General features: G+C 36.5%; 1 non-coding gene across 1 annotated transcript; it reads left to right on the top strand.

Moving 5' to 3' along the window:
* The first annotated feature begins 11,799 nt into the window (after nt 1–11,799).
* On the top strand, nt 11,800–11,871 carry trnae-cuc. The gene has a single exon. It is a non-coding gene; the product is annotated as a tRNA-Glu (tRNA).
* Nucleotides 11,872–15,416: the final 3,545 nt, after the last annotated feature.

Genomic DNA, 15,416 nt, shown 5'->3' with positions numbered 1-15,416 from the left:
GGTCTTGATAGGTGTAGAATCAAGGCCACTGTGAATGCTTGGACATTCTGTTCCTGCAAACAATTTTTGCTGCTGTGACAACTGTTGATCCTTTGTTTTGGAAAAGTAAATGAAGCACAAATAATGGAAGCTTCAATCACATTCTGTATTTAATTTAACACTCTTCTTTAATCAATGGCAGGCTATGCTAGGAGTTTGGAAGAACCCTGCAGCAGAAAAGAAAGCTTAAAGGCAGTTTTAAATTTCACTCCGTAGATAGAGCAGTGAGATTCACAGATAGGGTTTCCAAATCTGGTTAAATCAGCATATGTATCTCATTGTTGACTTCCTGTTTGATCTAAACCTCCTCACACACTACTCTTTAGTTACACCAAGGTAATTCATCCCATGGTTTATAAATTGTTCACCTGAATAAGTAACTTGCTGAATCAGCATCCTTTTGTCTCTCCATCCTTTGATTCATTTTATGTTCCTTTTGTTCTTTCTCAAAACAAACAGTGATTTCAGATGGCAAATCAAATTTAGCAAAGCATCGGAAAAAAATTGTGCCAAGCTTAAAATCTGCCTCATTATAATTGGTTACCTTGGTGGTTTAACACTGTGCAGAAAACAATTTCTGCTCAAAGATAAGGCGAGAGACATGGATTGCTGGATAATTAGCCAAACACAATTTCAACCTAAATCTAATTTTCTGCCTGATGGAATTCAGGCAGCTACATTGCCAATAGCTGGAAGGTGGGTTATGTAGACCTTTTAAAACTGCACAGTTCAGTTTGTGGTTTAGCCTGTGCTCATAAATTGGCAATCTTTTTGTTAGTGTCTTATGAGGGGATTTCCCATTATGAAATTTATATGATAGATTCAGCGATGTATGTATTTAAAATTAATAGACAAACAATAAAACGTTCAAGTTGTGTTGAAATCTTTATGACAAATAGTTTTGCTCTGAATGTGGCATAGTTTTCACCAATAAGATTCTTAATCTTCACAATCACAAGATGAAAATATCTGCGCACTCAACTTAAACATTGCTTTATAGATATTATCGGTGGTCAATTAATTAATTAATTAATATAGAGAACATCCTGTGCATCCAGGGCCATGAAATGTAACCAACTATCGCAATAGGCACTGAAGAATAATGCTGAGGCATTAAAAGAACAGGAAGATGGTATCTTAGATTTTAACGTGTGGTCACCTCTCTCTTTCCCTACCAAAGAGATCAAGTAGCAGAATAAAGTCACTAGACAAAAAGAGAGATTTGGATAAAAAGGGTCTTTCAGCCAATTTGTTTCCTTAGGCTTTGACCAATACAAATCATACCATCTTCTCATGATAGTTTTACCCCCTGAGTCAAGTGTACAAGTTTCACCTGTACTCCTGATAACCTGTTCCAGCTGTTGATTCTTTTTTGTGTGAAGAAATATTTGTCGGTGTCTTCCTTAAACTTGCTCTTCAGAACCCCAAATCTTTGCCCTCTTGCTTATGGTAGGTCAAATTGTAGGTTGTTTGGAGAGGAACATAGGTTTATGTAGGTCAAATGGCTCATTTCTCTATTCTCCTCTGCACTCGGGAATTCCTCCTCTTTGAAGATCCTCCTGAAGTCAGAAATACAGTCCTGATGCTCCTTTTTTGCCAAATTCAATACTGAAGCACTTTTATTCCTTTTTAAACAAAGGGACTTTTCAGGACACATCAACCTATAATCACAGTCCCTCCTCTGGACTAATGGTGGTGACTAATGGCACCTACAACAATAGCATTACAAGCCTGTTAAGGTAGCAGATAAACAGTTGAAAAGGGGATATATAACAGCGTCACACTCACACTTCTATTTGCTTCAATAGAACATGAGAGGGTCTACTTAGCAGACCCAGGGTAGGGCTAGTCAAGGAATGCATAACATGATTCTGTCTCAATGATAAAATCAGGCGATAGTTTCATTGCCCACCATCATTGTCGGAATTATCTTAATTGGTACTGTCAGGGTAATAGAAAAATACATAACACTGCTTAATGTAGCATCACAGTAATGTATTCTGAGTGGCTATCATCAATGGTATTATAGAGAGAGCATAAATAGTTATGCAGTAGTTATCACTCAGCATACAAGTTTTTGCTGGTATATATGTTTTACGATTTATTAAAAACAAATCACCCTACACCACTCCTCCCAAGATGGTGCAGGAGACACCGCAATGCAATCTCAACATGTTCAGCACAAGGTTATAGAAATCATTTTATGTAACAATAATAATAATCCTTGCATTTGATATAGTGCCTTATCACATATTCTAGACAGAAGACGTCAGCCTGCATGGCTCATTTCTCTGTTCTCCTCTGTCCTCGGGAATTTCTCCTCTTTGAAGATCACATATACTGTAAAGTGGATTGATTGTGTGTTTCATGGTTGAAACGCAACAGCCAATTGCGCACAGCAGTGTCCAACAAACTGTCGTGGATTAAGTGACCAAATAATTTTGTTGTTGTTGAAGGGATGATTACCTTCGGAAAAACGATCTGCTAATTGACTAACAACCAGGTTCCTACTTACTGCTAGGTAAACAGAGGAGTGTGGAGCAAGGAAACTTGCCCAACGTTTCTTTTCGCTCTGCCGGGAATCAAACCCAGATCCTCTCGCTTGAGAGGCAAGTGCTCCAAGGACTCCACATGATATGAATGTATCCCACCATGAACCGTAATACAGTAAATAACAAGCACAGCTAAAGGAGTTCGCTAGTGTTTATTAAACTGTCAGACTCAAATACGTCAAAGAAGTTAGGCTAGGGAATTATAGTATGGACATGTTGTTACTTAATAAAAATTATTACATATAGGATGGTTAGTGCTTTAAAAAACGTTAAATTCTATAAACATATTTACATATACAGATGTATTCAATTATGGATTACACTCAACATAGATTATTATTTAAAATCTTATTTTAGAATGCAAGGCAGTACAACATAACTGGCAATGAGATCACCTAACATTATAATAACTTGTAATAACAAGATCAATACCATCACATGTATTTATGTATTTATGAATTTCTAGACATGCATTTCATTTGCGGAGGTTTCTCTATTTAGGCACCTTACCTGGATAATATGGCATCTGAATTATTGTCATTTTAGAAGTGTGCCATGGCATCTGTTCAATAGCTGTGGTTTGTAGCAACTCTTAAAGGCTTCAAAGAGAATCTTTCCCCCGTCCACATAGCATTAGTTTATTTTATCTCACTATCTTTGCTACTTTTAATCATGCGGGGCTGCCTTCTTCTGTCGGCAATCTTCAATAAGAAGTTGCCATGTTTACTGTATATCATATGTCTGCCTTTAGATTTGTTTCATTGTTATTTGCGTTTTATATAACATAAGCTTTTTGTAAGGAGCATTTGCCAATTTTTTTGCACCGGTTCATATCCAACTCCTATGCCATCTTCCAGGCAGAGGAGGGAGCTATTGACTGTGTTCACACTTTTCCAGCAACACTCTGCATTCATATTGTGCAAGGAAACCTCTTAAAATTACTCTGAACTTTGCAGCAAATATATTGAACTCAGTTTCAGTCAAACAAAACAAAGTAAAAATTACTTGCCATTATTCAATTGCATCTTTCAATTACTGTACTGGCATTGCTACTTGTACAGTGATTCCATCCATGAAATTTGCAATTAACCTTTGTACAGAGTAACACTGGGTTCAACGATATTCTTATTACAACATTCTCATTTCAGCTGATACTAAGTATGAGAGGTTAAACAAGATATTTACTGTATGGAGGGAATACTTGTGAAGCTAAATAATGAATTTATTTTAATACAAACAGACATGAACAGCAGTAAGTTCAGACGTATCTCAATCCATCCCATTTAGATCTGTCTTTATTCAAGAAACACATGTGACTAATTGAAGTAGGTACTTTATAAGTCATGTTTTATCCTCTTGTACAGCTCTGTAAGATCTACTGTGTGATGCCTCTTTCCAAGGCCGAAAAACTATAATGCAAAGCATTAAACAGCGCCTTGGGCGTCCGCCCGATGTCAAAGGAGTTATGCAAATGTGATTTGTTGTTTTTGTAAGCAAACATCATACAAGTGTACTACACTATGGATAGTGTTGCTACAGGAGACAGCTATATGACACATTGAGTCTGCTCCACCACTTCATGGCAACTCCTCGACTGATGGTAGGCAATAGAGTTGAAACCTTTTCATTAAGTTGGAGATAGATGTTCAGAAGGAACACTTGTACACATTCTGTGGAATTACCCTTGTACTCATTTCTGTACTCTGCGCCTTGGGGATACTTTGCTGTTTTGGCACTGCAACCACTGAAATCTAGGGCTTTTGGCAAAGAGTAAAACTATCTCATCAAACTCTCTCAGAATATGCTGTTGAAAGCATAATCTGCATACTATACTCTTGCCTTGGTTAAGAGGAATTCCCCAACGTTACAATGTTAAACAAATCACGGTTAAGATAATGTTTGATGACAGACAGCATGTGAAAAACTTGAATTTTGCCAACTTGGACCCAGTAATGTCCTGAATTAGGTACGCAGGGTGTCCCGCTCTGAGGAAAGAGTGCACACACCATTCCAGACAAAGGGAAATGTACATGCTTGGGTGCCATACAGATATGGAACTCTGGTTTACATACTCTCAAGCATGGTGATGAGTTTCCATGTGTGTTAGAGATCCACTGGATGCAAATCAAATGTTCGCATTAAAGGTGAAGCAAAATAAAGGTTATATCCCTGTTGGGTGATAAATGAATCACATATGTATATATATCTTTTAAAAACCAAACACCTTCAAATATTGTGGAAACCACAACAACTTGATGAGCATCTGAAAGAGAAAGATTGACTCGAATTTTAGGGGTGACCCTTCATCAGCACCATTTTAACATTCTCTCTCTAAACCTGATCACCTGCTGTGCTTTTGAGAGTTTTCTTATTTTATTGCCAGTAGTGGGACACTGGGTGTGGTTTGGTTACTCTTAAGCATAGTGATACGTTTTTGCACTGAAAGTGCGGCTTAGAAGTGGCAGACATCCGTGTGACCAAAATAAAATTACCGGTAATATTTGGTCACTGAACTTAAGCATAATAGCTCCCTCTACAGCTACCTCTGACTGCTCCTCCTGTGACATGGCAAATCTATCAGCCTTGACCTTTTCTTCTATTGCTTCAACATCTCACCAGGACGTATACTGTATGAGTGATTACAATTAAGAGCAGACTGGGTACTGGAATATACAGGAGGACTTCAGTAAATGTTCTTCCAGCTAATTAACGTGGAAAGAAATAAAATGTAACAATGAATGAAATTTTGATTAGGGTAATAATTATTCGATTCAACATTTAGTGAATTGCATTTCTGTAAAAGTATTTTACTATTGCCAAGGAAAACAATTCCACTAGTGATTTGAGATATGATTTAAAAAATGCACTATCCGACAGGTGTATTAAATGCTTCAAATCAGATAGAGTCTTGACTAATACACTAAATGTTTTCACATTTATTTCACTGGCAGTCACCTTGTAGCTTCTATATTAGATCTCGATTAACTACAAGCACTGAGCAAATAGTGATCAGAATTGTTGGTAATCACTGTTATCATTCTTTGTCCAAAGCAATTTAAATGAGCTAGATTCCCACGGTGACTAAATTTTACAATCAAAATAGGCTGGTAAATTGCTGCATCATTTTACTTGCATTTTGAACCTTTGAACCCTATAGATTACTATTTCCAACAAAATTTACAAGCTGATTATATAAAAGTGAAACTCGTGTTTTGAAACATGCACAGCCAGGCAGTTGGAGTAAGAAGCATGAGGCAGGTGACAAGAGTGGGAGATGAGCGGGAGGAGATTGAAGAGGAGAACGGAAACTGATGAATTTAGATCATAATCATTACAAATAAAAAAAAGGCAACAAAAGAAGAAAGTATGGCTTAGAAGTGGAAGGTAAACTGCAATGACCGCATCTGAAAATCACTACATAATCAGACCCAGTTCTCGGTTTATAGTGGCAATGAACAATGTATGAATTTAATCCACCAGAACTCAATTATTGACAGTCATTAATTGGCAATCATTAAGTACTAAAAGGTTGCAACCCTAATGGAAACCCCTGTATTACTGGTACAGCAGCAAATTTTCTGTCAGATACAGTTTCTTCAATAATAACAGGCTTTGTGCTATAAGGCTTGAAAATCACACATCATTGTGTTCAATCAACCAGCTATCATTACTCTCTGTCACCAACTGAAAACAATCACCTTTTCTACTGTCCTATGATTACAGCCCTATTAACAAAGGCTGCCAGCTTTTGAATGCTTGATTGCACCATTTCTTTGAGCTTCTCATGGCAGGTTAATGTGCAGTGAGGATGCTAAAAAGCCACAGTTAAACATGTCATCACTGTTACCCTGTGGCAAATGAAACTGCCATTGGGACTGTATTGCAGCAAGATTTTCTGATGAACCCTGCCAATCACTGACAATTTACATAGTAACGGAAAACCTGCATCATATTCTGCCATACCTAGACTATTATTTGCCTTTGTAGATAATTACCAGTCACTTTGAAGAAGAAAAAGAGAAAAAAATTGAAATTCCTGATATCAAATTCTCATACCCTTTTCCTTATCTGTATGTGACAGCATCCTTACTTCTTCAGCAGCTTGAAAACCTTTGTTAAAATGTCAGTTTGTCATACTTTTGAATGCAATAAAACCACTGCAGCTTTTTGCTATAAATTGAACAGATTCAATGCAATTAAAACTTATTAGTGTAAAGTACCTCTGTGTGACATTTCTATTAAGCCCATAAGCTTCGGGTCTGACAATATTTATTGATTTTAACAGTCTATTTTTGTGTACCAGTTATATTTTCCTCCAACGTGTTTAAAATATATTTTCTAACATGTCTGAACACTTACTTACCAGAACCACAAAAGACTCGAGGGGCAGTTTGTGAATTTAAATAATTATGAGTAATGGCTAAATACGTTTTTGTAACATTTGATCACTCTATTCTTTGCTTTCGCAGAGCTGCTTGAACCATTGCAATCCTATAGTTTGAAAAAGAGGCAAACTATGCATAAACTATTTTCTAATTTCCAATGAACTGTCAATTCCTCAGTGGTATCACAGACAATTATGCTGTGCCATGCTTCCTAAGTAATGGAATAGGTCAGTTATTAGTCTGGTAGAAATGGACCGAGCCCATTATTTGTGTAAAGTGATGAATTTGGTACAGTTTCCCAATCATCAACTTATGACCCACAAAATATTGCACGCACAATCAACACTTGGACTCAGTGACATCATGAGACCTTTGAGTCAGAAATTTATGGGTCCAAGCTCCTTGTCGGTCCATAATATGTCAATTTTTTAAAAACTATGTAGTTTTAGTTAGTTAAACTGCAGCAGTACCCCAGCGAACACTTTGGGGTCCCCAAGCCTTGCCAACCTGATACTCTCTGGATTAAATAAGCAAAGTGCATCTTCTGAAGAGACAGTGCAAATTTCACTCCAGGAATGGCAAATTCCATGTTTATGATAGTGTACACACAACTCTCTGGTTTGGATACTATTAAGTGCCATGATGTGTTTCTGCAGATGTCAGATGACCCCAAAAAAGGTAAAGTATTCTAAACCTAATTCATGCAATAGCAAGAGACGTTTTAAAACAGAAAAACACAGGCTTTGTGGAGCAGCAGCATATTTTAATATTTCTATTTGGAGGAAGATACAGAATAGTGATGGGTTATTTATTTAAAACAAATAAAAAACACACAATGAATAAAATGGAAACGATTCATTTCATACATTTCCTGATAATTTACAACAGTTTAATTGAGATAGAAATAGATTATAACTAGAATGAAGATCGAGTTCACAGTGATTAAGTCTAAGGTAAGTTATTGGGAACTTACTGGGAAATCTTGATGTGCAGGAAACCTACTAATACATGATGAGAATGGAGGTAAAAATCAGACTGTAAAAGACATTTCAGCATGCATAGTATTAGTGAATATCTCAAATCTTACTCTGCTAAACAAGTAGATGTCGCATATGGTTAACGTAAATCTTCCAAGCTCTCCCAGCACTCTGAGATGCTATCCTGTGTGAAAGGCACCATATAAATGCAAGTTATAAATGCAGTACTGTGACTTGTACTTTAGAAACATTAGAAATTTTATTTTAGCCTTTACAGCACTGTTGTTTCAGGAATGTGTATGAGCAGAAGACTCAGCCTCTAAATCTACGGCTAAATCTAAGCACATCACCTGGTATTATAGGTTTTAACAAGCACTCCTCAACTCTTTCTGAGATACATATGGATGAGATGTTATTACCAATTACGTATTGAGGACCTTGCGGGCTTCTTTCAAAAATGGTTTTGAGATCTTCATAATTCTTCCCTCGTGATCCCATTGTTTGAGCCTTAAGAATTAATTCACTCCCCAAACAAAGTGAAACTTCTTTGAAATAGAGGCTCATATTCATAGGTTGCAAAAGGTTCTTTTAGGAATCATTTTACAATGTCTATGCGGATAAGGACTGCATCAAACATTTGGTTTTCACTGAAGAATATACTTCAAAATGTTAATAGAACCATTGCCCAATGTGCACTCTGTGCCTGCTTTGAAGGCTTTACCTTCATCTGACATGTTCACAGAAAACTGTTTTGGCTCAACAGATAAAGAGGATGCCGAAGAGCTGATTAACATTTTAATATATATGGATGATATGGAGATTGCGGATGAAACAAACACAGGTCAAAGAGTTGAAGTACAAGATAGATTCAAATATCTGTTGTGCGCCTTTACATCAGACATTATTTATTTGGTGAAGTTTTGCTGGCGTTGCAAGCTCTGGAATTTCCTATCACAATCTAACCAGTGTTGACTCACCCTTTTAAAAATGCTGCAACAATTTAGCATCACAACCACTAGTATAGTGATTGGGAGAAGCAAACCCAATTTACATTTCCCCTTCCCAATTCCCTGTGCAAGGACCTGAGGAGAGTTCTGCTCACGAGCAAATCAGTACGTACAGAAAACTCCTCGAACTTGAACCAAATCACAGTTAGATTTTTAATATTACTAATGAATTGGAATAATGTCCATTTATAATTAATAAGGTTAAAAAGTTTACGGCGGGTCCAATAGAACAGGCAAGATTTAAAAAAATTGAAGTTTGGAAGTTCCCCTTTGCTTATTTCAAACAAAAATCTGCTCGTAGCAATCCATTTTTCTATTGGTTTTCCAGAGGTAACAGAAACAAACTGTCAGAGACAAGCCAATATGTTAGATTTCAAAAATCTCTTTCCAAGTTTTCTGTATAAAAGTCTCAAAAAACATAGTATACTGCCAATGTGACCAAACTATAGTTTTTAATTTTAATAATATTGTTACACATTGCCGCTGTATGATAAATTACCAGCCATATTAAGAATGAACAAATGATTAACTTTATACATCAAATATTTTGCATCAAGTAAGACATACAATTAGCAATGGTATAGGTGAAAACAAATCTTTTTCTCCCCATTGTATGGAGCAAATTTATTCATTGACACCCCCACACATAAACCCTTGAGAGTTTATAGTAAAATCTCATTATCTTTGAAACCCTGGAGACTTTAGCATATTTCTGCATGATTAACTCAGAAAATTGCGCATGGACAATAAATTTATCTGAAGAGAATTTCTGAAAGCCAGTCAAAGTATCACAACACAAATTGGCTAATTGTGCTCCTGCAATACACATCTGTCAGTGTCAATGAAACTGACTGTTGTACACTTTGCGCAGGTATAACTTTTATTCATGGAAAACATGATTACAACATGTTAAGTTATCCCTGTACATGCATAATCATTAGATAACCATTACCAAGTTACATTCACGCCTTTTAGGTATCTGAGCATCTCTCTCACATTACTGGACAGAGTGAATGGCTCGTCATCTAATAATGAACTTTTTTTCAATCCTAACTTCCAAGTTTGCCTAATTTCCGTATTACGCAAAGCTCATATACAACAACAACTACATATATAGCACCCTTCATGCAGGTAGTGTCTTGGAGCACTTAAGGGTGGTGTGGATAGATGCTAACCTGGAAAGGTGACCCGAGGCATGGTCAAAGAGTCTTCAGACGTGATTTGACGATGGGCAGAGCGGGGGTAAGTTGGAAGGATTGAGGCAAGGAATTCCAGAGATTCGGGGCCAAGTGTCTGAAAGCACACCTGCCAATTATAAAGTAGAGGGGGCAAGGAATTTGCAGAAGACTCGTGCCAGCTGAGTGAAGGTGGCGGGTAAAGGAGTGAGCAGATCAGAGAGGTAAGGAGGTGCCAGTGTGTGAAGAGATTTGAAGCTGAGAGTGAGGATCTTGAAATCAATTTCTTGCTGCTCTGACCTTTCTTTTCTTGTCCCTCCCAAATGCTAAATACACCACCCTATGCATTCCTTCTTTTTCTTGCATTTTCATTGTATCGAAAATCAAAATCCATTGTGTGTGATCTTCTATTCTAACTTATTCTTTACCATAAATAATAAATAATCTTTGCATTTGATGTATCGCCTTATCACATCTTCGTGACGTCTTAAACCGTTTCACAGAATGTACTGTAAAGTGAATTGACTGTATATTTTGTGAGTAACTTAAAGACTATGGACCTCCTCATCTCCCTCAATCTTCACATCCTTACAATCTAGGGTTTTTAAGCTTAACTTTTTGTTACTATAAACTTGTTATCTTTTCAACCTTGGTAGCTCTTCACTCAGATCAATGGGAACAGTTTCAAGAAAATTTGGAATGTGCATTCTCTCCCTGATTGGAAGCACCCTGCTTACCTAATTTTAGAGAGCATTAGGAACAGATTGATGAGAACTAAGGGTTGTGGACACCAGGGTGTGTGATGGCGCAGTGCTGGAGTTTAACCGCATAATTAAATCTGCATAGATTGCCTTTCCTTTAGATGATTAAGTAACTGTGGTCAATAGTAATCAAATGTTTAAATAAAAGTTGTTGTATTTGTTTGAAAAAGATAAAAAATGGCAGGTTCATCCTATTATTTAATGAAAACAGGTATTATAGAAATGCCATTTGTTTAATATTACAGCTATATATTGTTGCATGATTGCATAGAACTACCTGAATCTGAATAATATGAAAGCAAGTGCTACAGATGGTGCATTTCATTCAGCTCATATACTAGTCTGTTTTCAAAAGCATCTGTGAATCATGAGTAGGCTTTTTTAAATTCAAAGAAAAACATTTATTAGAACACTTTTAACAATAGTGGATATATATATGATGATCAGCATAATGTATAAAATGTAACATTGTCAAGGGCATAACATTACTACTAGGATTTTCACAAAGTTTTGAAACTGAACAAATCCTCAATAACCTTATTAAACATGAAGAAGCCACAAAGCAACCAGTTTGTAAGCAACATGATCTGTTATCTGATGTTTTTGGACTGAAGCCTAAATTACACCATTTGGTGGCATAAGGAGACAGGCAGGTTCATCTAACTTGACAACAGTCTCAGAAAATTAGGTGAAATGAGGCAACACTGCAAACAAAGTGGTAGTCTGATTACAGGATTAGTCACAACAAAATATATTAGATCTTCCTCCAAACATAGTTAAGCTCTGGTACTGGAATGTGTTCAATCTAAGGTTGTGAAGTTGACTTTAGAAAATAGTGCTTCTCTTTGCTATATCTTGGGCAAGTTTCCTTACTCCACACGCCCAATAATCCCTCAAGAGTGGAGTCCTGTAGCTCAGTGGTTAGAGCACTCGCCTCTCAAGTGAGAGACCTGGGTTCAATTCCCGGCAGGGTGAAACCTTGGGCAAGTTTTCTTACTCCACATGCCTAATAATAATCCCTCAAGAAAAAAAACAATAATAAAATGGTTACTTCAATCCACGACTGTTTGTGGGACACTGCTGTGTGCAATTGGCTGCCGCGGTTCGTCCACAAATATACAGTCAATTCACTTTACAGTATATTGTGTGAAGCGCTTTGAGACGTCTAGAAGGCATGATAAGGCATGATATCAAATGCAAGGATTATTATTATTATTATATCTGAAAGTTCACAACATTCATGAACTGGAACCTTTGAGTAATCAATTAGCTCACCAGAGACTTCAATAATAAAGGAATGTTGATTGGAAGAAACATGAAATGTCTTAGCTGTAACAGCTATTCAGCCCGCGTGAGTCAGGGAGGGTAAAAGTCAGCCAGTGTTTCTCATCCTGATAGTTATCCAGAAACCCAACTGAAAGGTGTGTATGTGTGACCCTTGGTGACTATAGGGTTAGGCTCGGTTGTGATTCCAAACCCCTCCACAATCTGCCAACTTACTGCTAACTGGAGGGCAACTGTGGGTGAAAGAAAACAAAGGTAGCGCCTTGAGTAGAGACAAAAAAATGTAATTTCTGAGCAGTTCAGTTTTACAATTCTTGTACATTTAGAACTGAACATGGAGGTAAAGGCAAAGAAGCCTTCATGGAACATGAAAATGTTATTCAGCTAACCCTACCATCTGCACAAATAGGGACTCCTTCCAGTGATCAAACGTATGTCCCATTGACCTGCAGGAGCTCTGCTCTGACATGACCTATAATAATCCATACGTTCATACAATGCCTTTCACCTAGGAGGATGTTTTAAAGTGCGTTACAGGATATACTATAAAGTGCAGTGATTGTGTATTTTGTAGGTGAACATGGCAGCCATTTGTGCACAGCAATGTCCCATAAACAACCATTAAATAAATGACCAATTTTATTTGGGGGATTGTTGGCCAGGATACATTCCTGTCCCTTCCTTTAAGGAATTTCATTGAGAAATATTGCATACTAAAACCCAATGTGCTAAGATTATGACCACATATACTGGCTAATTTGTTCTTTGTGTTGCAATGATATAAAATCCAAAGCCATCATTATTTTCATTCTTTGACTCTTCTTTTCCCAAATCTTTGTCCTTTGAACTGAACTGTGCCAGACAGCGACAATTTCAAAACCACTATTAGCATTACAATTTTCTTAAAAAAATTCTGAAAATAAGCCTTTTCCCTTGTCCACATACATAAATGTAATGTTACATGAAATATTCCTTATACAACTATATAAAATAATTAAATTGGTAGTAAAATATTAATCTCAAAATATTATATTTACTGTCTTAGTTAAAATATGAAAATACATACACTTTAAATAGAGATTCTCCATTGTGAAAAACAAATGTATCCATTTTAAGAGTCAATCAGAATTTTTTTTATTATTGGGTATATGCATTATTATAATTTAAAAATATCCCTTGATCAAAAATAAGAAACCATCAGTGACTATAAATGTATCTTTTCATTGTATGATTTACATCTCCACTTGAGACATCTCACATCTAAATATATTTGCATTTTGTGGGAAAAATGCACTGATCAAAGAGCAACAGGTTCAGTAAAAAGCATTAGTTAATTGTCAACATGAGCTCATGATGTGGTGAAGTGTGATGAAAGGCAAGCTATTGAAAATGTGAAAAACATGTTTCACTTCAATCAGTCCCCTTCAAATGGGGTTTTGAGCCCTCTCCACTTGTTACTTCCTTTGCTGAACTTTCTCTGACTATACAGGTGCCCATCACATCAAAGCCCAGCTTGATCAAACAAAACAGCGTATTTCAAATTCACATGCATTAGTGTTTCAAGAGAAAAGATGTTAACGACGAGAGAAGAATAGCAGTTTTTAAAAAAAATAAAGAAAGTTCACATATATTATTGCTCTTGAGCCTTTGTGTATTCTAGCCATGTCTGAATAAAATTGTTCCCTTTGTATAAACAAATAACTATTTCCATTGGAAAGTAGCACTAGAGTGCAGTGCATATTATGTCTTCTGAGATATCAACCTTTTAACTCAAAAATGAACAATCATTTGGAAAAGCAACATGGTGTAACCTACAATGGAAACTAACAGACACAAACTAGAAAAAACGGTGATTTAACGAAAGTTAAAATGATAGTGTTACTCTTTAACTGAAATACGTCTTCATAGTTTGGTAACTGTTTAAATCATTCTGACATTTCACTCCTACTTACAAATGCAGGCTGTTAGCTTGTGCGATTACATGGCTCATTAATAATCAATGGTGAAGAATCATTACAATTAATTTTACATTCTGGGTGTCCTGAAAGATGCTTTGCTCATCCATTCAATTTCACATTTCTGAGCATCAAAGCAATAATACAAGTCTTGGTACAGTTGAGTCCAGGATTTGAATTAAAATGACCTTTTCAAGTAAGGTTTTTTGTTTGTTTGTTGATTGGTTGGCTCAAATTGATCTTTTTCTGTTTCTACAACAGAAAACGTAACTGTTGAGATTGAAACCTGAACCTGAATTTTTACCCAATCACACTGATTTAGAATAATTCGGAAACATCCAAATTTTTGACGACACAGTATTCTGTGAAGCGCTTTGAGATGCTTCAACTACGTGATAAAGGGCTATATGAAATACAAGGATTATTATTTCTTTATTTTTGAAAGATGGAAACTAGTGGGAGACATCTAATCATTCGGAGCCCAGTGATGGAGTGTACATTCATTTCTCTATGGACAAATGTACATTTCTTCTGATCAATTTAGTTGAGAATGTTTGAAACTGGATGTTGAATGCAGGGGTATATGTTTTATTTGTTGGAGTAGAGAGGGGAGTAGGAGAGATGGAGTCTTGCCTTGTGTGAAATATAACAATGACACAGACCAGTTTGGCTGGAAGTCCTGTTTCGCCATTACATCATTCTGTGTAATGTTCTCCACTTTACTACTAAATGTTGAATAACAAGATTATGTAAGAAAAATACAAATTGCTCCATCAAAAAATTCATAAGCAAATTTACCAAGGAAAACAAATGAACTATTTTTTCATTAAATAAACTGAAATCTACTTGCTAATTCTTTTATTTTTTTTGTTGTGATGGACAGCAATGCTGTGTTTTATATGGATGGCATTTTCTGCTGGCTTCTTCCTCATATGCCTTGAAGAGAAAATGATCTTGAACAGTAGCCTCTGAGCACATTTTTATTTTTTTACATTTTCCAATAATTGGTGCTTAGGGACATAGCAATGCAAAACATGGGAAAGGCAGATCAGCGTTCAAAAACAACTCCTTAAGAGAAGAATCCGTTGAAAACATACTTAAATCAAACATGATGAATTGTTGCACGACCAATACGGTGTTGGAGAGACTTCTGTAATCTTCAATGAGGTACAAATTCCAGGGACCTTTGGAAAATTGAAGGGACAGATGATTTGCTTCCCCCCAGCCCAATCCATCCCGGGCCATGTGCCGATTGTGACCAGATCAGAGCTGCTTTGACAG

This window comes from Callorhinchus milii, unplaced genomic scaffold (genome assembly GCF_018977255.1).
Source record: "Callorhinchus milii isolate IMCB2004 unplaced genomic scaffold, IMCB_Cmil_1.0 Scaffold15, whole genome shotgun sequence".
Lineage (NCBI taxonomy): Eukaryota > Metazoa > Chordata > Chondrichthyes > Chimaeriformes > Callorhinchidae > Callorhinchus > Callorhinchus milii.
Note: the sequence above shows the minus strand (reverse complement) of the source record. Positions and strands in the feature narration are given on the sequence as shown.